This window comes from Cricetulus griseus, assembly GCF_003668045.3.
Source record: "Cricetulus griseus strain 17A/GY chromosome 1 unlocalized genomic scaffold, alternate assembly CriGri-PICRH-1.0 chr1_0, whole genome shotgun sequence".
NCBI classification, from domain to species: domain Eukaryota; kingdom Metazoa; phylum Chordata; class Mammalia; order Rodentia; family Cricetidae; genus Cricetulus; species Cricetulus griseus.
Window position 1 is genome coordinate 235,159,415 of NW_023276806.1, and position 27,202 is coordinate 235,186,616.

At 37.1% G+C, this 27,202-nt stretch overlaps 1 long non-coding RNA gene across 1 annotated transcript in view; it reads left to right on the forward strand.

Moving 5' to 3' along the window:
* LOC113833309 overlaps positions 1-22,836 on the forward strand; it is a 103,613-nt gene extending 80,777 nt beyond the window's left edge. Inside the window, exon 3 of the long non-coding RNA XR_003480935.2 lies at positions 22,653-22,836. This is a non-coding gene — a long non-coding RNA (uncharacterized LOC113833309). The remainder of the gene's footprint in view (positions 1-22,652) is intronic.
* Positions 22,837-27,202: the final 4,366 nt, after the last annotated feature.

Genomic DNA, 27,202 nt, shown 5'->3' on the forward strand with positions numbered 1-27,202 from the left:
TGTCAATGAAAGAATCACTCTGTCATGTGGTCTATAAGTGGACATTCAACATTGGAAGCCAGAGTAGCTTAGTTAATCATAACAAGATAATGTTTAGTACACCCATATATCACAAAATAATATTTGTTTTTCCCTCAGCTATTTTACTCAACTGTTACTTAATAAGGGGATTTAAGGTAATGGCCTAGCATAGATGTCTGTTAGAATTCCAGTTTGCCAGTTTCTCACAAACCTAATCTTCTAAATTGTTTACATTTATAGTACTCAGTGATACCATTGCCTCAAAGATATCTATGAAGCTTCTTGGGGATTATTTTTACAGATTTAAAATTGTCCAATTTTTGGTTAATTTACTGGTTTAACTTACATGTCAAAATAAATATTAGTTTTTGCAATTTATTTAAAGAGGTAGTTTTCTGTTCTTAAAGCTGTCTTTTAAGTTGCCATCCATTTACACTTACCAAATATGGCATTTGTTTAGGACATGCCTTTGTGTGCACATTATGTCTTCATGCCACAGTCAAGACAGCTATCATGTGCTCCTTATTAGGCTTTTCGGGGACACGTGGCTCATAAAGTGTACAATTGCTCAGCAACATAGGTTCTGAATAGTTTTAAAATGAGATTTCTTTACACGTGTGTGTGTGTGTGTGTGTGTGTGTGTGTGTGTGTGTGTGTGTGTGTATTCACATGTGTATGGATGCATATGCATGAGTGGAGAAGCCAAAGGCCAATGTTGGGTAGCTTTCATTTTATCCTTTTATTGAAAATAGATTTTTTTTCTCATAATATATCCAGATTGTGGTTTCCCTTCCTTCTACTTATCAAAATTCCTCCCCTCTGCCCCTCACATCAGAATCCACATCATTTCTATATCTCATTAGAAAATATATAGGGTTATAAAGGATAATACTAAAATAAAATAAGATATAATAAAATAAAGATAAGATAAAAAACCAACACATCAGAATTTGGAAAAAAAATGAATAGAAAGAATGAAAAGAACCCAAGAGAAGGCACAAGAAACAGAGATGCACTTGTTTGTTCACTCAGGTGATGGGGGCCGTCCTCTGTATGCTGTGAATATGTTTCTCTTATTCGTTAATGAATAAATCTGTTTCAGCCAATGGACAGACAGGATGTAGCCAGGCAGGAAGTATAGGTGGGGCTATCAGACTAAGAGAATTCATGTTAAAGGAACATAGAGAGTGAATCATGGAGGAGATGCCATGTAGCTGCCAAGGAAGCAGGAGATCTTGGGTATCACCAGTAAGAGAAAAACATGTGGAGATACATGGACTAATAGAAATGGGCTAATAATTGAGAGAGAGAGAGAGAGAGAGAGAGAGAGAGAGAGAGAGAGAGAGAGAGAGAGAGAGAGAGAGAGAGCCAATAAGAAGGCTGATTCATTGGCCAAACAGTTTATAATGAGCCTCTGTGTGTTTATTTGGGACTAAATGGCTACAGGCCTGGGAGGGACAGAAACTTCCCTCTACACTCAGGAATATCATAAATAACACTAAACTGGAAACCATAACACATGTACAAAGGACATATAGGGTAAAAAGAGAGAAGAAAAAGGTTGAAAAAAATAAATGGAAAAGTCCTGACATAGCATTATGAGACAAGGAAACTTCAAAGGTCCTATTGAGGCTATTTTCTGTTGGTCATCTACTGCTTGGCATGCATTCTACACACAAGAGTAGTTTGTTTCCTCAGTGAGAGTCCCTTGGAGCAAACTATATTTTCATTTTCAAGAGGTTATCAATTAGAGATTGCTTCAGTGTTAGGGATGAAGGCATGTGTCCACTTCTTTTGGCTCTGGGACCCCATTTGGTGCAGACCCATACAGGCCATGTGCATGCTACCTTAGTCTCTGTGAGTTCATAAATGTGTGTAGATCATGCTGATTTAGAAGGACTTGTTTACTTGATATTCTCCATCCCATCTGGATCTTATATTCTTTCTGCCTCATCTTCCACAGGGTTCCCTTTATATGTTACTTGGTCTTTTCCCCTTGCAACTTTTAATGGTTTTCTTTGCTCTATAAATTTATTGTTTTTATTGTTATGAGATAAGAAGGGTTTTTAAAATGTAGTCCAGTCTATTTGGCATTCTGTATGCTTTTGTATTTGATGGATATATCTCCTTCTTTAGGCTAGGGAAATTTTCTTCTATGTTTTTGTTGAAAATGTTTTTGTACTTTAACCTGGGTTTCTTCTTCCTCTATTCCTACTACTTTTAGCTTTGGTCTTTTCATAGTGACCAAGATTTCCTGGATGTTTTCTGTCAGGATTATTTTTGATTCAATATTTTTTGTGGCCTGTAGCCAAGGTGTCTATTTCTTCTATCATGTCTTCAATGCCTGAGATTCTCTTCCATCTCTCATATTTTGTTGGAAAGGCTTGCCTTTGAGGTTACTCTGTGAGTTCCTAAATTTTTCATTTCCAAACTTTGTCAATTTGTGTTTTCTCTATTGATTCTATTTCCACTTTCAGGTCTTGAACTGTTTTATTCATTTCCTTCCACTGTTTGTCCGTGTTACTATAGATTTTTAAGGGATTTATTGATTTCATCTTTAATGACCTCTGTCGTATTCATAAAGACTATTACAAGCATTTTTGTTTATTTCATCTATGTCCCAATATTCACAGCCTACAGTGGTAGGGTTGCTTGACTCTAGTGGAACCATTCTGTCCTGGTTGTTATGGACTGTTTTTACAGTAATGTCTAGGCATTTGTGTTTGGGAAGAGTATAATTCTAAATGCTTTGTTGTCTTTGTTGGGAGGGTGTTTTGTTCCTTAGTTTCTATTGCCCTGCCTGGTTCTTAGAAGACTGTAGTTGCTGTGAGTTACCTGGTAGGAAATTCTTCTGGGATCTTTGTGGGTGTGGCTACTGGAGGTTCTGGGTAAAATGTGCTTTTATGGAAGCCTGGGATGGTTCACAGTAGAGAAGAAGAGTGTTCCACTAAGGTGTGTTTAGACTCCAGGGACTAAATAAGTGGGGACAGGACATAACAGGTAGTCTGCTATAGATCTGGGGATGACACTGGGAGATTGAATTTGGAGGAGAGAAGGGAAAGTGAAGATCTGGAGCTTGCCTACCTGTTTTACTGGCCTGTTTGCTTCACTGGTTGGCTTGGCTACTGCTGGGTTCCCAGAGAATTCCTGCTGTAGTTGGGTGCTGGGATAACAGTATGAGTAGGGAGAAGGCTGAAAGGAGAAGATCTGTATGAGCTGTTAGAAATGGGGCAGAGTCGACGGGGGGGGGGCAGGGGGTGTGGCAGGTGGTCTGCTACAGAGATGGAAATGAGACTAGGGGTTTGGAGTTGGATAAACAGAGGGAGAGGTGAAGAATTGCAGTTAGCCTACCTGCTTCCTGGCTGGAGTCTCTGAAGTCTTTCTGAATTACCCCCTACTTTTTTTTTTTGGTGTGTGTGTGTGTGTGTGTGTGTGTGTGTGAGAGAGAGAGAGAGAGAGAGAGAGAGAGAGAGAGAGAGAGAGAGAGAGAGAGAGAGAGAGGGAGGGAGGGAGGGGGAGGGTCTGTTGCCAGCTCTTCAGTGCTAAGATTACAGATGCATTCTACAGTGCCAGAGTTTGTATATAGATATTAGACCAACTCAGGTTCTCATGCTGAATTCAGGGAATGGTACCCCCAAAGCCACTTGAAAGAGTTTGGCTCTGCACACATTCACTTCAACTCAGCAGTCCCAATTTTAGAGTTTTTGTCTTAGGAGCTGTGAAAAATCTTTTTTTAACTAACCTTTTCCCATTTATTTTACATACCAACCATGGTTTCTCCTCATCCTCTCCTCCCATCTCCCAACCCATTCTCATCTACCTCCCTCCCCATCCACTCTTCCTACTCTGTCTCCATTCAGAAAGGGACAGGCCTCCCATGGGTTTGAACAAAGCATGGCACATCAAGTTGAGGTAGGACAAAGTTCTTCCCCCTGCAACCAGGCTCAGCATGTCCAGGAGACAAGGTAATCCAGCATGGAGAACAGGGATAGGTCCTGATCTCACTGTTTGAAGCCTTACAAACAAACCAAGCTACACAACTACCACACACATGCAGAGGGCCTAGGTCCATCCAATTCAGGCTCCCTAACTGCTGGTCCAGATTCCAAGAACTCCCATGTACTCACATCAGCTTTCTCTGTGGGTTCCTCCATCATGACCTGACCCCCTGGCTCTTACACTCTTACAATTCCTCTTCCCTCTCTTCAGGAGGACATTTGGAGCTCATCTCAGTGCTTGATTAAGGTTCTCTGTATCTGCTTCCATCAGTTACTGGATAGAGGAGAGCAATCATTTTTTATCACTTAAACATTTCTTTGGACAATTTCATGCATATTTATAGGGCATTATAATTACTCTTAGCTTTACCCTCTCTTCCCACCTTTGTCCATCCCTACCCTTCTCACAAATCCCTTTCCCAAATTCATACCTTTTGATTTGGTTTTGTGAGACCCACTGAGTTTAACAAAGGCCATCAGTATGACCATGGTTATGAAACATATCCACTGGGTCCTGGTAGGCTCACACAACTGAAGACAACAACTTCCCATTCCTCAAAACTCACTAGTATCTAATAGTTCTGTGGGCAAGAATAAGACCCCATAAGCCCCTCTCCAACCTATGGCCCACTTTAGACAAGGCCACTCTTATAAAAGACAGTGCAGGAAATTGCAGCTATGGTAATTTGTAATTGCAATCGTCGTCCTTTCTGGAGAGCAGCACTATATTCTGATTCTTGGATTCGTCTATACCTCTTCTTCTAAGATATTTGCTAAACCTTAGAGAGGATCATGTACAAGTTTTGTTTGGGGCTGAGCTTTCAACTGTCTATTTTCTCAACACCTTGAGTAACCAAGTTGTTCACAAGACAGAGGTTCTTACTGAGGCAAGCCTGGCAACATGATTTTACACACTGGAACATACATATTGCAATACTGTACTTGGGTTTGGAGTTGAAAACTTAGGCTTGGGAGACCTCTCAAGGCACTCATTCCTGAAGAACACTATCCTCTAACTGTTGTTGACTGTCTATAGGTCTTCAACTAGGGGTAGGACCATGTGGTCTTTTCACTCTTCTTATTGCCATATCAACTGGTATCGTATTATGCAGGTTTGCGTAGGCAACTGTATTATTGAGAGTTCATGGGGGCAACATACCCATCATGTCCAGGAGACTATACTGTAGCAGTGATACTTGTCCTCTGCCTCCTATAATCTTTCCATCCCTTCTTCTCCAATGTTTCCTGAACCTTGGGTGTAGGGATTATGTTACAGATATCCCATCCATGGCTGGGCTCTCCACAGTGACTTGTTCTCTGCACTTTGACTAGTTGCAGTTTTCTGCACTATCCTCCATCTGCTACAAATAGACAATTCTTTGATGAAGGGTGAGAACTTACCTTATCTATGTGTGTAAGGATAAGAACTTATAAAGCAATTGACCATTATATTATTTTAGTAATATGATAGTAGTAGGTTTCCCTCAAGGGTCTGTGATCTCTCCAACCGCATTTCTCAATAACAATTGTCTTAACTATACTAATATCCTGGCAGAAAAATCATATTGCCTTGAGGTTTTAAGAGTAATTATCCAAGACAAAACCTTCAATTTATTGAATGCTGATAGATTTATCACAAGGAAGCTATTTCCTTTATTAGAAATTCTGCAGGCAATTGTTCCATTTAGTCCCCAAAACATATGTTTGTTACTACTTTGACATTTACATTGTTTAATTTAAATTAATATGCTTAAACTTTATTAATGCTCCTATTGTAATGACCTCTTCTTTTTGTGCTTTTGTTTAGAATATATTTTAGTTGCAAGCATAAGAAATGTGTCTCAGTTGTTTCATTTGTGATAGATGTTTGGAACATTTGTTATAATTATTAGATATAATATGAATATTTATTAATGTTCCCATTATAAAGTTGAAACTTTGTAGTTCTAAATAAAATTGTAAGACAAGAATAGCTTCAAGAATTTAGTCACCTACTTTCCAAGTTTTGATGCATGAATTGTATTTGACCTAAGCAAAACTGATTAATTATTAGTATTTGATGTTTTGAGACAAAAAAGATCAGACCAAATGCCTATTTATTGAGTCTTGCTGCAGTCTTTCCCATATGTTATTGTTTTTGTTCATCTAACCAGTCTGACTCTTGGCATTTTAATTAATATCATTGTTGAGATGAAAACTTCCAAGGGTAAAGAGTGAAATTCTTTGCCCAGAGTCTTAAAACATTAAGTCTCAGAAGTTGACTTACATCTACAGATATGTAACCACAATGCTCATAAAAATTGCTTTTGTCAAGGACACTGCCGGCTTGCATTTTCCCTTCATCTGCTGCTATCTTTCTCTATCTGTTTGTTGTGTTTAGCAAAACTGGCCATTCTTTTTTCTTGAAATCCTTTGTTTCTTGAGTTTGTAAGGGGGATGCCAGGATTCCTCTCAGTCTCATTTGCTCGCTGTTCCCTTTCTTGGGTCTCTTGATGTTAAAGTGAGCTCAGATTAGTAGTCTTCAGGCTTATCTGCACCCTTTTATCTTTCTCTATATGATACCATGCAATTCTTCCATGGCTATAAATGCTTTCTGTCTTCCAACGACCCTAATCTCTCTATTGAGTCTAGAATGTCCAGCTCTGTATTTGATATGTCTACTTGGACATGTAACAAACACCCCAAGTTTATTACAGATAGTAACAAGATTTATATTTGTTAACTTCTTATATGTTCCTACCTCAATAGCCACTACTGAATGTGACCACTGTCTACCCAAATGTTCAAAGCCAAAGTCTAGAATCATTTTAATTGTTCTTTTCATCCCCAGCTTCAGAAGAAGTGCTGGCCCTGTCTGTTTATGCCAGTCCTCACCCTTATATCTGTACTGCTACAACCCTAGTTCAAAACAAGACGACTGTGAAGCAATAAGAACATATACAACTGACACTCTTGAGCTTTGAGATTCTCTACCCAGTAACCAGACTCATTGTTTCTGTCAAATAGTATTACATTATAATCCTGATTACCTTGATTAACTTCTAGCCCACCCAAAATAAAATCCAAATCAATAATACCTTTTAATGCCTCCTGTGACTTTATTGAAAACATTTTCACTACAGCCTCTGATAATTACTGCCATTGCTGTACAATGGAAGTTTCTAATGCTTAGTCATTGTCTTAAGGCATCCTCTACTTCCATTTTCTTGACTTGTAGTAATGATTATCTCTCAGATCTTCCCTGCTCTGTTCTCTCTTGCCGGTGAAGTCTTAGCTCAGATAACACCTTGGAGAATACTTCTTTGACCTCTGTGTTAGTTTCTTATCCCAGTTCCCTTTGATTATTTATATGTTTCATTGATAACTCTTCTCCCTCCATTTTGACTTTCAGCAACTGGTAAATATATTATATTCCTTGGCTTTCATGAAATATTGTCATCATGGGTTATGAAATGTATCCCCTTTCTGTCTTGATGATATATAAATGTAGTCTTTTATTTGTTCACAATTGTTTACTCAGCACTCTGTGTGTGTGTGTGTGTGTGTGTGTGTGTGTGTGTGTGTGTGTGTGTGTCTAGGCCAGAGGTTGTCAAGTGTATTCCTCTTTCTCCACCTTTGGATACAGGGTCTTTACTAAACCTGGCACTCATCTATTAGTTAAAAAGGCTGGGATTCCAGAATTCACTTGTCTCTGACCTTACTATACTAAGGTTATATATTCTTATAACCACACCTGGTTTTCTTTACACAAGTAAAATATTGAGCATACAGACAGTGGTGCTGAGGACCTTGTACATACTAAGTAAGATTTCTACTACTGACTGACATCCTCATCTCTTGTCTTTTTGAGATTGGATCACACTGAGTACTCAAATTGGCCTTGAGCTCACTCTGTTGTACAGGCTCTCCCCGAACTTGTCATCCTTCTGCTTTCATCTCTTCCACGCTGTGATTATACCTGTGTACTACCATGGCTGGCTAATAAATACTTTACTTTTAAAAGTTAAGTTCAAACATATAGACTTATCTATAAAAAGACATGTTTAGATATGTCAAATATTTTACAAAAGTCTCCAGTTCACAGAGAAATATACAGATCTTCTGGTAATTAATTGCATCTTCTGATTTCTCTATTCCTTTCCACTTTACTACATTCTGGGGTCTTGGAACTATGTCCTGTTTCATCTTATAAGTATATATGGTGCTGAGAATGTTAAAGAAGAAGATCAGAAAAATTCATTCCATTATATTTAGTTCCTTTGACTATAAAAGGGCTTATAAAGTAATCGTTTTTCATGCTGATTGTACAAGTTTTATTCAAAACTACCTTGAATTCAAGTTATATCTATCTCTTCAGAAATGTTGACAGCATTAAAGTAATCTTTCTTTTTTACACTTTTTGTTAAAACCAATTCATACTTTGCTTTCTCAAAATAGATCTTGTATATAACTAGCCAAAATTTCAATTTGTGTATGTATGATGGAAAGTAAAAGTTCTTCATTATCTAGAGTTCTCAAGATTTGGGGGCAGTGTTCCTGCAGTAACCTTTCAACAGAACTTTGAAAGTAGTACCCCATTATAAATCAGGAGGACATTTTTTATATTTGTCTGGATGTTCCACCATAACAATAATGATTCTTTTGGCTCATTTATAACCATAGATCTTTCTAGAGTAAGAAAAATGATCCTAGAGGGAGAACTATTAATAAATAAATCAACCTTTTTGTCTGTGTAAGAAAATGATATCAATTGATTCATTCTTTCTTTTTTTCATTATTTCAAATACTGTGTAAATGAGGAAATAGTGCCAAGGATCTATTAGCAGTTATTTCCTGATTGCAGCGGGAAGCATCCTGTATGTTTAAATAAATATTGTTAACGCTGACCTCTTGCTGGGCCAAGACTGATAAGTCAATTGTTTGACCTATACGAAGCACATACAGTATACACAGAGTGGAGTGCAACAGGAAAACAGGACACAATAAATCAGAAATTAGAGCACTGATTGTTGTAGCTAATTACATCAGGCTTCTGCTTAATTTCTCACTCTGTCATTCTAACCTGATTTTCTTGCCAACAGACTTTGCAAATTGCTGGTGTCACGTACATTCAGCAAATAATAATCCCTAGTTACTGTGACTGACAAATGAATGAGCGGGAGGAGATAGTTTATTATGCAAGGATGAAGCGAGACATTCACCAGATACCTGCCTGGATGCTTTTGTAATTCAGTTACCTAGCTGGGCTGCCTGATGCCTTTCTCCAGAAGCAGAGATTTTGGCATCAAGACAATGTAATTAGATCTGCGGTTTGGCTTGATAATACTGAGCATGAAGAAGAAATGGTACTGGATGAGGAAGAGAGGGGACAGTGTTCGCTTGGACAAAGAAAGAGATAAAGTAGTAACTTGGCTCTTTAAGTCCAAACTGAACATAATGTGCTTAGCGTGTGGGAGATTAGTCAGCACATTACTGAGTCCTAATCTTGTGTCCACATGGTGAGCTAACTAGGTATCTTCAGCTCATTATGACTTGATTACTGGAATTGAAAATAGTGCCCATTAAGGCATAATGGTAAGAATGAGATACTCTTATTAAAAATCAATTATTCCCAGATTATTGTTTTGCACGTAGATAGTATATGTTGATTCATTTTGCTACGATGCTAGTCTTCAAATTTTTTTATATAGCCTCAGATCAACTTTCCTCCCTTTTGTTATTTTATAAAACTTACATGATTTCCATACGTTAAGCAATTTTACTATAGGTTTTAGAGATAGAACATGGAAATTTTAATGGAAGACAAATTCACATATGTGTGATTTAATACATTTTCTGAAACATTTTATTTTTATTTTAAAAATGTTTTATTTCATTAAAAATTTCTTATGGAAGGCCAGCATTCAATCACAAAATGAGACTGGTCATTCAGATTCTATTGTAGAATATATGTAGTGCACAGTCTTCAAATGAAACATAGTATTTTAACTATCGTCTAAGTCCTGAGTATTATATTAGACCTCTATGTATTGTTTCACAAGTAAAATATATTATATGCCTTATGAATGGTTTGCAATGAAATCCAATTCTTTGTATAATCTATATTTGCTAATAAAAAAACCAGATTACCCAATGTAAGAGTAGGTTGAGATCTAGCTACAGGTTCACCCAGCCTATTCACTGTTTCTTTGGTGGTTAATAAAAATCCTGTTAGACTGATCAACTGAAGGTAACATCTTGGCAATTTATGAGGATTAAGAATTATTTCTTAATACAAAATCAAATACAGTCCATCCTCTCACTTCCCATGGTCTCTGGTTTTTACCATTTCCTTGTCTTGTCCTTTATTCAGGGAAGGCAAGAATGGTGCAAAGAGACCAAAATAGAACCATTTCCACATTACAAATGATGTACATTCTAGGCCCTGTTTTTGGAAACCACCATTCTACTTGGCAAAGCCAAATATAAGATTTAACTATATATTTAAATGTGTGGTTACTACCTAATATTTCAATGATGAAAGCTGGAATATAAGCTAATTAAGAGTTCAGAAACTGCCGGGCAGTGGTGGCTCATACCTTTAATCCCAGCACTTGGGAGGCAGAGGCAGGTGGATCTCTATGAGTTCAAGACTAGCCTGGTCTAGAAGAGCTAGTTCCAGTACAGCCTCCAAAAACTACACAGAGTAACCTTGTACCAAGAAAAGAAAAAAGAGTTCAGAAACTGGTCCAAAACCTTAACATGATCAGAATGTTTCTCTCACTGATGCTGTCAGACAAAGGAGGAAGAAGAATTCATTTCTCTGTTTTTAAACAAATGCCTAGATGTAAACTGGTTAAGCTTCTTCCAGTTCCATGCTAGCTTTTCAAAAGTTCTCTATGTATTTTTTTGTTTTTTCCATGTTTTTAGGTGAATTTTAGAGATAAATATTAAGCATCCATTGTATGTGCTTTTTTGTGCTATTGTGTGTGCCCTGAAGAAGAAAAGAAAAATGCTAAACTAGGAGAAGCATGTAATAAGATGTTACTTCCAAGCATTAAGGAGGAACCAGAGAGTCATAAAACAAGCATTGCAAATAACACAATATTCTGGATAACCCTGTGTGATATTGACAGTTACAGCTATGAAATTTAAAGAGACTAGAATTTTCAGGGAAGATTAAGTGGAGATAACAGAAAATGAACTTATGAGAGTGAGTTCTGTTTGGATATCTGGAGAGCAAGGAAAAACATTTAAATAAAGAAAATTGATTGTTAGAAGTAGGGAAATCATGCAAAACTGAAGAGATTAGTAGTAAGAGGCAGTGGGAGGGAAATATGGATAGAGAGAGCAGGGGGAGCACACTTGCTGTAAATCTTCTAGATGCCCCCTCCTTGCCAGCTGCAGCTTACAAATTGGCACAGCTTGCACAGTTCACATTATATAGACTTACCTAAAGACAGTGAATGTGGCAACAGTGTGAATTGTGCCCAAATTACGGAGGTATACAGAGTAGATGACAGGTGATAGAACAGTATCAAAAGCTTTCAGTAACAAAGACAACAAGAGTGGGAGCATGAAAGGCTACACACAATCAGAAAAGTCTCAGTAAAAAAAAGAAGTCTGGATAGATACATGCAATGTGCTCAGTCTGTATGGTGTTACTTGTATGCATGTTTTCAGGGCTGCACACTGGCCACTGGGTAACCAGTTGGTGTGCTCTTCCCTGGGAAGGACTATTTTTCCCAATCTTAGTATTCCTTAGTTGCCTGTGCTTCTTTGAATCATCATGAGCTTTCTTGAATCATCATGAGCTTTCTCCCTTCTCATTTAGCACGTCCATTGGCATCTTCCTTCTTCAGGTCAGGGTTAGGCATCCATATTGGTGAGAATTTGTGAGCATACTTTCTGAATTTCTAATTATATTAATTGAAAAAATATTTTATTTTTCTTTAATTTTTTCATACAATATATTTTGACCATGTTTTCCCATTTCCCAACTCCTTACAGGTACTCCTTACCTCCCTATCCATCCAACTCTATGGTCTTTTTCTCTCTTTAAAAAAATGCAAACCACAAAGACAGAAACCAAAAAACAACAACAACAACAAAAAAGATGAAGCAAAACAAAAAGCCACCACCCCAAAAGACAAAACATGGGGTTCTTTTTGTGTTAGCCAACTACTCCTGGCATAGCCCCAGAATGTGGTTGATATACTCAATGCTTGATATACCCTTGGAGAAAACTGTATAGAATCACACCCTTGAAAATAGCAGAAGTTTTCCTAGTCTCTTTTCCTCCTCATCAATTCTATTAAATCATGCTCCTAAATGCTCATCATGCCCCTGGTCCATTGACCTGCCCTATGGGGCATGGACACCTTCTTCCAGTTGCTTCCATTCCGCATGGGTTCCAGCTTCTCACCTCCTCTCATTCTTTACCTATTCGCTTTGCAACTTCCGCCCTGAATAAAATCAAGAATCTAGAACTAGAGTAGATTCCAGAATTCCGTTTCTCCCATTTCTTTCACATCCAAATGGCTACAGAGAGAGAGATATCCTAAAGGCAGATGCTTTCCACTTTCACTTTTACTGACTTCAGCTCATTACCAGATGGCTTGGAGCTAACCAGCTTGAGTACACTTGCACTCTTTGCACTCATTAGCATCCACCTGTAGCAAGCAAAGGGTGTGACTGTAAACAGCAGGTCTCCCTCATCCTGTATGAGGCTGGGAGGTTCTTCTGTTCTTATTCAACATAGTTTATTTAGCCTACACACTGCTTGTGGTTGCAGGAGGATCCTGAAGACTCACATTCCCCAAGTACAAGTCAACCACCCACTGAAATAAGAATGCAGCTCCCAATTGAACTAAGTTAAAATTTGGGGTTGACTTTGTACAATAAGCCAACTAGAGTTTTAAGCACCTCAAGGCACAATTAGTACTTGAGACAAATGATGAAGCTACTTTCATTTCTGCCTTTGTTTAAGTTCCATTGACATCTGGTACTTAACAGAACCCATGGAGAGATCATGATTAGATGACTCTTTGGATTCTAATCATGCTTAGTCAAGGATACCCCAAACTAGGCAAAGATTAGTAGGAACACTTTCTCTTAGCCAAGAATTTAAAATATTGTTTCTCCATGTAATATTTACTGTCAAATTGTTTGCTATAAGTGGGATGAGTATAATCTTTCAAAAAGTTTTTATTTTAATCTCGATTTCTAGAATGCTTAATTTTAAAATAAGCCCCAGTCTCTTCCTTTTATTTTACATAAACATGCAAACTTCTTGCTCTCTTGGACTGTGATGATTCCACAAATTAAAATCCAGAGTATAAGCCCCAGCTGCTCATTAGTTAGCTTTAATACACATGCAAGGGACCAAGCCTGTTACTAGCAGCCTTGCTGCCTTAGGAGGTACCACATACAAGATATTGCTTTAGGAGAGATCCCTCTCAGGAGGGTTATCAACAGCTCCTTCAAAAAACATTAGCTCTAATAGTTTATGTAAGACCAAGAAAAGAAGGGTGCAAAAGCAAAAAGTGCAGTGAGTTATTAAAATCTAATTCATTCCTATCATTAAAAAACACTAGCAATAGTTGGGATGGTTGTTTTAAAAGTGTAATAACTAGAATAAAATTCAAATTCAAATAAACCTCCAAACCTTTTCCCATATGATTTAAGTAAAGGCACTGGGAGCTAGAGAGATGGCTTAGTGGTTGAGAGCAATTACTGCTCTTGCAGAGGACATCATTTAGTTCTCAGCACCCACATGGTGGCTCACAACCACGATTAAAATCAGCTATAGGGGATCCTGAACCCTCTCTCGACCCCCAAGGGCTCCAGCTGGTACACATTAATTCACACAGGCTCACACATAAACACATAAAATAAATAACAAGGTAAATAAATATGAAAACAAATCTTTAAGAAGAAGCACTTTACTGCTTTCCCACATAGACTTAAGTGAAAGTGCTCACTTTTGTCTGCTATCAGCCTGTTACTCCCATACAAATTCTATGTGGACCTTCCGAAGCTATCTTAGGTGGAAAGGTTAATCTGTACCCAGACACTCACCCTCTAGACAGAATAAAAGAGCAGTCTGTAGTCATCCTCATTCCCCTCATCTTTCTTATTAATGCTACAAGGTCATTTTCCCAAGCGTCTCTTAATGTGACAAATGCCATCTGTTACAGTTCTAGACAATGATTGTATTTACAGCACCTGTAATAGGGCATCTCAGAAATTATTTAAAGGGAAGCATGAGATTTTCCTCTGTTTCCTTTTCATGCCCAGATTAGAGATCAATTGGCTGCAGTAGAGCTGTCATCTTGAGGCTGGGGATGAGCAGACAAACACAATCTCATGCTGTGAAGAGCAGTGAGGAGAAAAGCAGAAGTGGTTCCGATCTAGATCTAGATCTCTGAAGGCATTGTAGTGTCAACACACCATTCCTCAGAAAGATGAAACGCCTGGTGCAACCAAAGCACTCAAGATTGACAGTCTTAGAAACGATCTTTTAGAGATGTGGTAGAAAGTAACTACACACACACACACACACACACACACACACACACACACACACGTGCGCGCGCGCATGCAAGTAATAAATGGATTCTTAGAATAAGGTATTTATTGAACATTTATGAGATATCAAGAACTTGCTCTTATGCCAACTTGTTTAATCCCCATACCAACACCAACTAGCAAATGCTAAAACCCGTCATTGTGAAAAAAATCGATCTGATTTTCTGAATGACTTAAAAAAAATCAAAGACACAGCTGGTGTGTCAGATCCCAAAGTCATTGTCTTTATATTATAGAACGTTGAGCATGTTTTTAGTTACCATGCTTCCAAAATGAACTTCATTTTAAATGTCTTAAAGACAAAATACCTCAGTGTTAAATATATATATATATATATATATATTTGTTTTCATGAAATATATACATATATAGTATTTATTTTCAAATTTGAAATTGTAGAATGTCAAAATTTTTCTTTAAAAATATTTTAGGAAAGTATTTTACTAATACCTACCCATCTGTTACAGTTCTAGACAATGATTGTATTTACAAACTTCTACAGTTACACTTATTTCCCATTAATACTAAATGCAGCCTTGAAGATGATGGTCCATGCTGTAATATTATTGTAGCAGATACAGGAGTCAGACTTTTATTGCCACCTGTTAGCAGTAGAAGAACGTCTTTTAGAGACCAGTACTCAAATGAAGTCAGGATTATTAACTATTTCACAAGGGAAAAATCACAATGAGTAGGTAGAAAAGTTGGAATTCATTATGCATGTTGATTTTTGTCAACATAACACAAACCTTACATATCTGGGAGGAGGGAATATTAATTAAGAAAATACCTTCGTCAGATTGTCTCTAGGCAAGTGTCTGAGGCATTTTCCCAAGTGATGTGGGAAAACCCAGCTCTTTGTGATGGTGCAACCCCTGGGCAGGTGGTCCTTGGTTATATAAGAAAACAGGCTGAGCAAGCCAGTCATTTAACATTAAGTGTCACCCCTCAATGGCTTCTGCTTCAGTTCCAGCCTCCAGGTTCCTGCCTGGTATTCTTGCTTTGACTTCCTTTGTGATGCACTGTGGCCTAGGAGGTGAAATAAACCCTTTCCTTCCCAAGTCATTTTTGGCCACAGTCTTTACACAGCAATAGAACATTCACGAAGAACCTTTATTGAGAAATTATTTTTCTTTTTTCTAGGCTTCTATTTTTTATTCAATTTTTTTCATTTTATTATACCAGCCCCAGTTCATTTATATACCAGTCCCTCCCCTTCTAGAGTCCCCCCACCTTCCCCATCTCACCCTGCATGCACTCCTCAGAGGGGGTAAGGCCTCCACTGGAGAGTCAACAAAGTCAGGCATACCAAGCCTAGGCAGGACCAAGCCCCTCCCCTCTGTATCAAGGCTGAGCAAGGTGTCCCACCATAGGGAGCAGGCTCTAAAAAAAGCCAGATTATGATATGTCCTGCTCCCACTGCCAGCTCCCCCAACAGGTCAAGTCACATAACTGTCACCCACATTCAGATTTGAACATGGACATTAAGTGAGGGTTACTCAGGAAGAAACAATGCTCATCCCTGTGGGGGCTTGGGTTCTCAAGGGAGTCACAGCATTGGCATGCTTTAACAATAGCATATACACCATTGTGGTGGCTTCTGAAGTTACACTGTTCAAATCTTTGAAAGTTTGTGCATTATTTGGCACACTTAGTCCTATCTAAGAAATATTTCTCTCTTCAATAAATTAGATCATAAGCTTGTTTCTGAGATACAGTGGAAAGAAGTACAGACTGACAAGCTGAAAACATAGGTCAAAAGATCAAGTGGATCCCAACTGTAATAGGTAAGGCACAAGAAAGTTCAGACATATAGACATATAACTGGACTATAAGTAAGGTTCATAATCTTGTCTCTGATATCAGCGTCTCAGAATATAACAGATTTATAGATGAGAATGGAGTGAGGTTAAGATCACAGGTCATGTAATCTTTGACTTTAAGCATAGTTTATTAGTATTTTGATAGTTTATTTGACATATCCTAATAAAAAGATTATTGTCTCAATGTACAGCCTTTGCAACTATTCTTTTGTTAGCTGTGCTGAAATTCTTGACTCTTAGCCAGTGACAGACTTCAGCTAGAAGAAAGAGTGAAGGGTTCCTTTCATTTTGTATGACCCCTAAACTTTTTGCTGTCTAGTGTGCTTTAATTACGCACATTCAAAACCAATTAAAGGCACAGTTTTCCACATTTTTATAAACTGTACATTATATTATTCAGTTTCTCCCCAGCATTATGCTTTGAGAGAGATATGTTAATAAATGAAGACGTATTTTGTATCTATTGGATCGTTTTAATTATGCCAATCTATAAAAATTTATTTACTCATTTGCCTATACTGATGAATATTTAGGAATATTCTAGATGCTGACATAATGAATAGTTCTGTAACAAAGAAAGTATGTGCCATTATTCATACACAGAGGTCTATATGTACATATAGACCTTCAACTTTGCTAGATATTTCCATGTACCTTTGTATACCAAAGTATTTTCCAAGCTAGTCATGGTGATAAATATATGGAATCCCAACATTTGGGAGGTAGAGGGAGGTGGACTAGGTGTTCAAGGTCATCATCTGCTATAGAGCAAGTTTGAGGTCAGCCTCAATGACAAAAGGCTGTGCAAACATAAGTAAATACATAAACAAGAGTTAAAATAATCTTAGATTCTTGGAAACAATCATTTGGTTTTAGCTTCTGTGTCACACATCTGATGGAGTATGGAACATCATAGGATTGTGGTTGGTATTTGTATTTTCCTCATTATTACCAAAATTCGATTGTTAGTATTAAACATTTGAATTCACATCTCCATTGTTTGCTCACTGAATTTTCCCATTGGGGTCTTGGCTATAAATGCCAACTTTCATAATACCTTGCCACTCAGTTCCTTCAGTAGAGTCATGGTACTCTTTCCTCTCACATTCTGTCTTTCCTCATGGCTACTCCATACTACTCATGGGCCACTACACTGATGTTATGGCAGAAAGAATAAGCCACTTTTCCCAGAGTGATTTTTGGCGTATGGACAGAACTCTGTGTGGAGACAGAAGACTTTAATTTTTCCAATTTACTCTTTAATAGAAGCTAGTGTCCACCCTTCAGTATATTTTCTCTTTATTTGCAGGATTACTTTAACTATCTTTTCCAATGCAGGCTTAGTAGTCATGAATTGCTTTAGGTCAGGTTATCTCACAATTCTTAAAATTTTATAGGATAGATTTGGTAGGCATATTGGTTGACATTTAGTTTCTTTCATGTTTTGAAACCCACCATTACAGTCTAACTTGGACTTCAGAGTTTTGCTGAGATATTTTCTATTATTTTTGAGGGGTTTCCCTTCATAGGTGGCCTGGAGCTACTCTCCTATTTTTTTTTAAATATTTTTCCATGTTTTATAAACTTGCTATTTTGACTGTAATGTGACATAGAATGGTATATATATATATATATATATATATATATATATATATATATATATATAATGTTTTGGATTCTAAATGCCATCTGTATTTGGCTTATTGTATCTTTCTTCAGATTTAAGAATTCTTATATCTATTATAAAATTACATTATAAGGATTCTTCATTATATGTATTTTTATGTCTTTTGTTTGAATTTAGGTTTGTATTGGTCTCCTGACTGTATCATTTATGTCTTGGAGCTTATATTCATAGTTTCTCATCTTTCTTTGTTACTATCTGAATATAACAACTCACTGACCATAGGGTCAAGCCCTGATCTTGTATTCTTCACTTGATTAAGTCTATTTGTAATGGTTTCTAATTTCTTTTGATTTGTTAAGCTTTAAACTCCCAAGAATTTCAGGTTTTTCTTCCTTCAGAATCTTTATTCTTTGCTAAATTCAAATTCAGTATTGTCTTCTTACATCTTTATTCTGCTTATTTGTATCTTTTATGAAGTCTTTAATTCTTTTCAATTATGAGCTGGTGATATTGTTCACTGATAAAAGTGTCTGTTACACAAATGAGGCAAACTGATTACCTCCAGAAACCATGGAGCCCTACAAATGTTCCATGGTACATGTCCCTCTCCTCTCCCCACGATTCCACGATTCTCTCTCTCTCTCTCTCTCTCTCTCTCTCTTCTCTCTTCTCTCCTCTCTCTCTCATGTGTGTGTGTGTGTGTGAGAGAGAGAGAGAGAGAGAGAGAGAGAGAGAGAGAGAGAGAGAGAGATTAAAAGTAAAATAAAATATGACTTTGCCATGGCTTGCATGGCTTTGGGACTGATGAAACAACAAACACTTGCACACAAAAGCTGGGGTGAGGTGGACCCATGCACTCTGATGGAAAAACATCATAGCTAAGAATCTCAGCACATTTATTATGTACAGTTGAATGAGGAGATATGTTCAATAACCTCTGCAGGAGACTGTATGGGGCAGCAGTCTCAGGCTGTAGTCATTAAGGAAGAGGAAGCTGTGGTTGATACCTTCTGCATACACTGTTATCTGTAGTCAGAATAGGGGAAGGCCATGCCATTCACATGAACCTAAGGCATTAGTGTTCTCCATATGGCTATGCCCATGTCAACAATGCACAATCACTCAGGACTTACCTGCTCTCCACAACTTTTGAATTATTATATCAGAAATTTAATCTGCATTTATATGTTTGGGTTCAGTTACTGAAAAATTATGAACCTTTGCAGGCATCATGGTGCCTTGCTTTTCTGTGTTTCTTTGTGTTTCTACCTTGTGATTTGTCCATGTGTTGTGATGGCCTTATATGTAACATGAGCTTCTTCTTGGTGAACAGCCTTACTTGGAGGGCTCAGTCCATAGTATGACTCAGGAGGGACAAAACAAACCATATAACTACAGAACAAAACTACATATAGCGCAAAACAAACATGCACTATAGTAGATACAGCATATAAATACCTTTTACATACCAATAACAAAAGAAAAAACAGGAACAAAAAGCAATGTATACTGAAATAAGAAGTGAAATCTCTATGAAGGAAAATAATATTAATAAAATAACAAAAAGGGATGGGAAGTAAGGTAAAGGAAGATAAATCAAGACAGGAAGGAAAGAAGAAGAGACATGGTATACCGACTGGTTTTGTATGTCAACTCGTTCCAAGCTAAAGTCATCAGAGGGAGGAGCCTCAGGTGAGGAAATGCCTCCATGAGATCCAGCTGTAAGGCTTTTCCTCATTTAGTGATCAATGGGGGAGGACCCAGTCCATGGGAGGTGGTCCCATCCCTGGGTTGGTGGTCCTGGGTTCTGTAAGAAGGTAGGCTGAGCAAGCCATAAGAAGTAAGCCAGTAAGCAGCTCCCCTCTATGACCTTTGTCTGCACCAACTCCTGCCTCCAGGATTCTGCCCTGTTTGAGTTCTTGTCCTGACTTCCTTCAGTAATGAACAGCAATGCTGAAGTATAAGCCTAATAAGCCCTTTCCTCCCCAACTTGCTTTTTGGTCATGGTATTTCGTCACAGCAATAGAAATATTAACTAAGACATGGTTATGAGAAAACAGTGAATAAAAACATAGTAATATAAACATAAAATATAATGATAAAAGAAATAAAAATGTCAAAAGTTTCTACTTGCTGGAGAGATAGAAATGTTTTCCAAGCTTTGGCTCTAGAGATCTCCAGATATGAGAGATTGGAGTCCAGTGTTCCTCTTAAGATCAAAGCAGACAAATATACCTGGTGGTGTGGAGGCTGAGCCCTGCCCCTCCTTTAGAACCAAGGAGATGCAAAGCAAGACAGTGTTCTCTGATGTGCTCTATGCATTGTCCCAGGACACAGTAGCCTGTGTGTGAGTCACTGTCACTATCTGAGAGTGAGTGCCACTTGACTGGGTGTTCACTCACATCAGAAGCACTCTGTCTGTGTATCTGCAGGCATGAGCAATATTCTAGTAGCTGTGACAAGTATTCTCTAATAACCTGAGTTTCTGAGTGCGAGTGCACAGGAAAGACAAGAAAGTAAAAATGGGAAGCCTGTGATCCATAGGTTAAGAGCACTGCTGCTTTTTCAGAGGACCTTTGTCTGATTCCCAGCATCTATGTGGTATCTCACAACTTTCTAAAACTCCAGTTACATGGAATCTCGTGCCTTCTTCTAGCCTCCACAGGCACCAGGCACACAAGTGCTGCATATATATCCATGTAGCCAAAATACCCATATACATAAAATAAAACATTAAAGACATCCCCAGCTCATCTTAATGTGTAAGTGTTTCCTACCCATACCTGCCTCCCTCCTAGCTCCTCCCATATCCAACCTCCACAGGAACTTGGTCTTGCTCTGTTCAGAGGTCAGGCTGCAGCTTTTCAATGGAAGCACATATGGTCTTCTGTTTCTCTCTACAACACAGACTGAGCTGCATACCTTATAGTCACCATCATGTACAAGGACCCAAGTCATAATCACTGTATGGACCGATGCTAGCTGAAAGTGGAGAGCTCTTACTGGGACACTGAAGAGGGACCCTGTGTTTTGATGATACAGAAATGCAAGGGCTTGTCTATCCCAAGCCCACACACTTTTGTCGAAGGACCTGTAGAAATCAAGTTAGCACTGATCAGGGAGCTTCCTCTCTGATGGCTGTGTTTCATCATATTGTAAAGTGCTATGCAAGCTAGGGAGGAAAGTCATCAATGTTCTCATCCAGCTGTGCATACTGTGGGCTATAGTAATGACTCAGATGGCAAGACATACTCGTGAGAATCATAGAGCAAGATGATGTAGCCATAACCAACTGCCTTCTGATTGGATTTAAAGGAGGAAGCATATGTCTGATACTGTAAATCTGGCTTACTCAAAGGCCTTATCTCAAAATGTAATCACTCAGATGTACTAGGAATTTAGGAAGAAGAAATTTATTTCTTCATTCTTACACAGTGTTTTATTGATGGATACTCTATTTTTTTGCTTCATGGGCATTTGGTTGTCTTTTCCTTTAACTTCATATATAAAACTATTAACTTTTCTAGTAAGTAAAAAATCCAAAATAAAATAACTTAAACTTCTGTCTTCAAGATGTGCTTTTGTTTTTATTATTCATTTCTTTTAAGGAAAAACTTATTTGTCTCTTAATGACAAATTTTCTTATTTAAAAAATAGTTTTATTTCCCTTATATTTGAGGATAAATAATTAGATGAGCAATTTTAATCTTAGGACTTTATTTTCCTATATACTTTAAAGATACCATTGTGCTCTTTTATGGCTTTGTTGTTTCCTTTCTAACAGAATCTATTTTCTCTTGTCACATTTTTAAGCATTTTTAAAAATCCTTTTCTTTTGCATATTCATTATAAAGTGTTTAAGGGTTTTAAAGTATAAGTTTAAATATTGCCTTTCAATACCTCACTCTGTTCTATCATTTGGAGTTTTTCATAGGGCCATTTCAACTCTCAATTTGCCCTCTATTTCACTTTTTTAATAAATATGAAGGTGTATTTTTACATTTTCTGCATCTCCATACTGAGTTTCTCAAGAGTGTCAATGTACTAATTCTACTCTTTATAGTGTAACATATTGATTGTCTAATCATTATATTGAGCAATTTCAATAATATTATTTTCCACATCTGTGATTTGGAGCTGTACAGAAACTTGTATTTTTATTCTATTTTATCTTTTTGCCTTTACTTATTTTTTTCTTTAGTGGTCTTGAATGTATGTTTTTTCTTTTTTCCCCATTTTATTTTATTTACTCTTGTTTCCCACTAGAAACAAGATGGTTTTACACATCAATCCCAGTTCCCTCTTCCTCCCCTCCTCCCCTGCCACCCCCCCCAACTAAAACCCTAACTATCACAAACCCTTTCTGCTCCCTGGGGAGGGTGAGGCTAATTGCCTTTTATATTTGGAAAGTTCAAATATACTTTATTGTATTAATTTCATTTGAATGAGTTTTTGTTTTATTTATCAGAAATACTTCCAACCACAGGATTGCTATTTACCCTGGAATTCAAAAAAAAAAAAAAATCCACTGTACTTTCTCTGACTTTCCTTCCACCTTTCAAGGGTTCTTTGGTTTTATTCATTTAGTATAGAATCTTGCTTTCTGTCTTCCAGCTCCATGTCTCCACCAATGAATGCTATCATGGATAACAAATCAAATCTCCTACGTGGATACTTTCCGCCAAACGTCACCAGTAACGTGGGTATTTCTCAAATCTTTCCTCTTAATTTTCCAGCTTTGGTTCTCAAGTGCTTTGTTGGAGCACTTCAAAGAAGCACACCAAAACCCATCTTTACACATATATAGACCCTTTCTCCTCTCAGCTCCTAGTACTTGCTCCTAGGCCAGCCCTTATCCTCATAGTTTGTCCTCTGGGCATGTTTTAAATTTACTAATACTACAGTATAAATCCTGATTTTCCTCTAAAATTATACTTTGTAACCTAATACCCAGAGTGTTAGTATTACTAAGTGTGGCTATGGGAGAAGAAATCAAATCAAGAGGCCTTTATATATAAGAATAAGATTAGTGTACTTAGAAAAGAAACCCATGACACACTAATGGTTTCTTCTGCCATATGAGGACACACAGGGTGTGTGTCATCTATGAGAACATGCCCAGATGCAGAATCTTCTGGAACTTTGTGCTTAGACTTCTTAGCCTCCAGTCTAGCAGAAAAAAGTGTCCTATTTATAATGTACCCAGTAATTTTTTTTTATAGCAGCTTGAATGGACTAAGACAATTACAGATAATTTTCTTGCTTTTTATTCTGTCTTTAACCTTCTAAAATTTCATTGTATTACTTTCTATTATTGCCATGTGTTCAGGGAGTGAGAGAGGGTGCAAAATATAATCATCCTTTTTTATTAAGAAAAGGCTTGTATTTTACTTTCAACTCATAAACCACTAAATTTGCTGTAATTTATTAGATGCTTGCAAGCCTCATTTTACTCATGTAAATGTATGTATAGTTGTATAAATATTATTTTCAGAAATTAGAGCCAGATTGTATTGGTTTCCATTTTATACTTATAAGCAAATCAACTTAATTCCCTGGCTACTATTTGACAATGTGCTATTGTCATGGTACTGGAGAATTATATATAATACTGGATTCATTTCACAGATCATAGCTGTTAGGGAAATTTGGACATGGATATGGCTATGAGGAGAAAGGCGCAGAAACTTCTCTAACTCAGATCTTAAGACTAAGGGTCCAGTAAGATGAGAATACTTTGGATTTGTAAAGAAGAGATCAGGAAAGAACATTTGTATCTATCAATACTGAGAACACAAGAGAATTTCCAGCTCGTGTGTATTGTAGTTTTTGTGTATCAGTACATAGAGTATTTTAATACCAATTATTAAAAGCATAGAATTTCTCAGTAGGATATAGCATAATTCAACTTTGATATGTAAGCACAATAAATATTTTATAACAAAATTATTTTGAAGCTGGTAGGACTTCCCTTATGCTCTTACATCTTCTCCTCCAATGGGTATCCTATTAAAGTTCATATTATGAATTGGTATATTTCTAAATATTGATACAAGTTGTCATTTATTGAGCACATCTGTGTGTCAAGCCTCTTTGTGTTCTTTAGGTCTGTTTACTTAATCTTAGTAAGTGTCTAATATGATAATTCTTGTGTAACAAATGAAGGAACAAGCATGGCTACAGATGTCAAATATAAGATAGTACCAGATATTTAAAAAGTGAAGCCCGCAAGTCCCAAGCCTTATTCTTTGCCTATATTCTTTTTTTATCCATTACCTTTTATATATACTCCCTCCTTATTATGTAATACTTTCACAGGAAGAAAATAGTCACCTAAGTCTTTTTGGATAGATACCTCTTACGGATATGTTTAAATTACTTTCAATTTGAGATGGGAAAGCTAAGATGTTTTTATCTGAATCCAGCTCTAACTTGTGTGTTAGTACAAATTCAAATAAAGCCACAGAGCAATCTCAATGCCATAAAAAAAGATAGTGCCAGATAATACTTCAAGACATTTGGGCTCTGTCCTAATCTTCTAAGATGTTGGCATCCCTCTACTACTGCAAAGTAGGTTTCTATGTTTTAGAGGTTTTAAAAATATTTTTGATTGTGAGCCTAGCCTTTAACAGCTGAACCATCTCTCCAGCCCTTAAAATATTTTTAATTTAAAAAATTAAAATACAATTGCATCATTTCTCTACCCATTTCTCCATGCAATGATGTCTATGCATTCTTCCCCCATCTCTCTCATTTTCATGTTTTTCTTTTATTACTGTTATACATTCATCATATAATGTATAATGTTACCAGTATATACATACTTGTGACAAGTATGCATTTTGAATAGATATAGGCAAAAGCTTAATAGTCATTACATATTTAAGATTGAAGAGGTACCAAATTTACAGATTTCTCTAGGACAAATGTACAAGGCAGGTTTGACAAGAAGAAGAAGAGGAGGAGGAGCAAAGAAAAGAAAGAAGAGGAAGAAGAGGAAGGAGGAGGAGGAGAAGAAGAAGAAGAAGAAGAAGAAGAAGAAGAAGAAGAAGAAGAAGAAGAAGAAGAAGAAGAAGAAGAAGAAGAAGAAGAAGAATTTCCAAGTGGGAATTTTAAAAAGCGACAGGAATAAACAGTTGGTAAATGGAGAGATTTGGAGCATGTTGTGTTAATAAGGAATGGATGCAGAAGAGTTCAAGATTAAAGGAGTAAATTACAGTGTGTTCAGTGGAATGGAAGAGTCTATTTCATATTTAAATAGAAATCTAAGGAATGTTCAGAAGAAATTCCGCCAAGCCCTTAGAGACCAACAAATTGGACCATGATTGGAGAAAGAGGCACACCCTAAATTGTTTCAAGGAACACATGAATGTGATGTTTAAGGAATAAATGTAGTGGCTCGCATAGTCCACTTTTGAGAACACTGATGAGAGTCGCTGGCTGGCTGGATGTTTAGAATGAAGATGAAGCTATCTCCAGACATGAACATAGGCAATTATATTGTGGTGGTACAGTAACTCCATCCAAGGGACACAACAATGTAATGAACTTCTAAGGGAGTGGGAAATGTGAGTGAGGTATCATTTTATGAATAGAAACACACCACATGACTAGAAAGGCACCACGGACATGAATGTTGTCATTTGCACTGATATAAATATAAGACAATATAAAAATAAATTACAGAACTGAATTGACAATTAGACCCCTGGTACAATATAATGTATATGTACAAACTTTATTATGTACAAATTTATTATGTACATAATATAATAGGAGATTCTATAGCAAACCAAGGAGCTGAAGCACAGCTTCAGAAAGACCCAGAGGCAACTTACATGCAAACAGCAAAGGGATGGCTACATAAATCTAGCAAGGATCAAAGAAAGAAGAAAAGTAATGAGTAGAATCCACAAGACATTGCATACTTGTATTAAGTTTTAAATTGTTGTGTTACAATACATTTAATTAATGATGAAATAATTTTACAAAGAATAAGAACAAATAGATTCATTATTAACATAATGAATTATTAATATTATTAACATAATTCATTATTAACATTATTCATAATTCAATACATTAACACTTTGGCTATTAAGAAGCTTCTTTCTTTGTAATTTTTCCTTCAATCCTCTACCCTTTGAGCACTCATATATTAAGATGAACCACCACGATACAGTTAATTAGTTGCATCTTTGGGAACAGTTATCAGATAAAAGCATCAAACCTCAGAGACCTGGGACTAGAAAGCACTCGTGATATGTTTGTTAACTAATGCTCAGTTCTCACCCACATTCTGATTGCTTGAGCAACAGATTTCAACCATCTCTGTGTCTTTTACAGCAAAAGGAGAATAATGCTTACTTTAGGACAATGTGGTAAGTATTAGCAATTCCATGATGGTAAAATGCCTTTAAAAATGCAGTGCTAGACTATATAAAGTAAACTAAGCAAGAAATCAGAAAACAAAGAGACAAGCTTGAGAATACGATCAGAAAATTCTGGGAAAAGTCGTTGGAGGGGCCAGACCTCTCTGCAGGGGCATGTTTTGTATGGCAGCTAAGTTGGTAAATCATCCTACATAGGTAAGGGACCCTGTGAATGGGAAAGCACAAATTAATGCACCTCAGGTGTTTGTTTTATATGCCAAGGGAGAGCATTCATAGTGTCCAGCCGCTTTCTGACTCCCAAGGTGGTCTGTGTTGAGGAAACACTAGGTTGTCATCTAAAGCCTGTCAGAGCACCATCTGGATAGAAGTGGGTATAGCCATAGCATGGCTTTGTTTTAATGTCCCGCACACACAGCGAAGGCATAAATTATCCAAGGAAATGGTCACAAAGGAGAGAAGTTCGTGTCTGTAGGTTTTTTACCTCCCCAAATCTCAATGCTTTGCATGTTTCAAAACTTTTACTTTTATTTTTGGATGTAGGAGGCATGTGCATGAACCCATGGATATGCATATGTAGCCACACACTCTACATTAGAGGATATTAAAGTTAATTCTGAAGCTTCAGCAGGAGAAATTCCAACACATGACAGGTATAAAACATTATAAACATGAGTGGTACAATTAGGCATAAATACCTGTTTCATATCAGTTTAGGTCTAGTGTTGCTGGTAAATGATTTATAACGGTGCTTTTCCTAACAACAGCTATTTG